Source organism: Octodon degus, unplaced genomic scaffold, assembly GCF_000260255.1.
Source record: "Octodon degus isolate 3935 unplaced genomic scaffold, OctDeg1.0 scaffold00200, whole genome shotgun sequence".
NCBI lineage: Eukaryota > Metazoa > Chordata > Mammalia > Rodentia > Octodontidae > Octodon > Octodon degus.
In genome coordinates this window covers 145,853-147,801 of record NW_004524776.1, presented here as the reverse complement: position 1 = coordinate 147,801, position 1,949 = coordinate 145,853, and positions in this window count along the sequence as shown.

Genomic DNA, 1,949 nt, shown 5'->3' with positions numbered 1-1,949 from the left:
TTTTCACTGGGGAGATCTTTCACTTCCTTCGTTCAGTGATAGCAAAGTAATTTAGTGTCATTTTGGGGGAAGTACTGTCTTTTTACATTAATTTTATTGATAAAGAAGTAACAATGAGACAGTTACAAAACAGGTTAGGAGGACAGTTACAATAATTACTACATTGAATATTGTCTTTGTAGTACTCATTCATAGTACAAGAAGGAGACATGATATCTTGTCTAAACACTATTATTTCAAAACTTTCTTCTCATTGAACTAAGAGAAAGTAGCTGTATATGTATCCTAAATATTTTGTACATACATATATATTTTTTCCCACTGCAAAATGCTTTTTCACATATATTCCTCTTTTTTGTTTAGTTTTGTCAGAGATGGGTATTCTATTGCCATTCATATATTGTAGGTGCATGAATTCAGCAAACTAATCCAATACAGTCCAGTAGACTATAATAGTAGTGGGTTATCTGCAGGACTGGCAATCTCAGAAGATGTTGACTTGAGCTTTTTACAGCTCAGCATGTTAATATGGCTTTACCATTTATACCTCGTTTTTATACTTCTATGCTGGATAGTTAAGACCAAGATAAACCAAAACCTATATAATAAAAAAAATGTAACTTTTGTATCTGAGAAGATCAGTCAAATCCCCTCAGGATTTACCCTGAAACCCTCTGTATTACAGTTGATAGATCCTTTGTCAGTGTCAGCCATGTGGATGAGTCACGGCCATTGCTTGACCAATTTGTTCTTTGTGAAAGCCTGAGAGAATGTTTTCTCTCCAGGTGACTCTCCTTAGGCACATTCTACATGGTCGATTATTTTCTTCAGTGGCACCATAATCTCCATGATCAGAAAATTTGGTACACCACTGAGTTACAGGATGGTACAGTACAGGTTCTCTTATGTCTTGAGTCCTCCCTGACATTGAAGGGCTAGGGACAAAATGTTGGATATCTTTATAGCCCTTCTTTTTCTCTAATTTTTGGTCTGCAAACTAGTTGTTAACCCTCCAGAAGAGAAGCATAATAATACTATTACCCTAAAACATAGACTGATGAGCTTAGCATCATTATCTGTCTGAATATCAAACAGCTTAGGCATAACATGGAACAGGTATTTTCCATCAATTGTTGATATGCTAAACTCTAACTCCATATGGAATGTGAAAAAAATACAAAAATAAAAAATGGAAATAAAGAATTACAAATTTTTACACAGAAATTTAGAAATCTAACCATATACGACATTGTAGAAGGACAGTCCTATGACTTTTTTTTCTTGTCTCTTTTCATTTATTACCTTTTTTTAAACAAACATTTACTTGAGAGAGAGAGAATAGCAGTGATCGATATGACATTAGAAGCAGTACGCTTTTAGAAGACCAGAATGGTAGGGATTCCAAGCATGGCCCTAGTATTACACATTGCTGTCTTCAATGCCATTGCTTAGTTCACAGGTATAAGTATATATAGTTAGTCAGGGTGAGAATTCTACCAATTGACTGCTAGTTTCAAAAACCCGAGGGAGATTCTCAGGACCATTGCCTTAACCATCTGTGTATATAAATGTATGGCTTTGCCCCTGCCATGTTTCCTAGCTTTTCTTCTTGCCCTCTCTTCATTGTTTAATCCTTAAGTTCTCGCTTTCCACTTAGTTGTGTTATACCTTTCAATTTTTATTTCTTCTTTTAAGTTCTTACACTAGGGAGACTATACAATATTTACACATGTGTGTCTGGTTTATTTTACTTCTGAGTGTATCTTTAAGTGGCATCCACTTATATATGATGTCTTCCAGTTTATCCTTTTTTATAGCTGATTAATACTCCATTGTATAAAAATACCACATCTTGAGCCTGGGAGATAGCTCAGTGGAATAATTCCTCGCCTGGCAAGTACAAGGTCCTGAGTTCAATCCCTCTTACCATGCAAAAAGCAACGAAACAA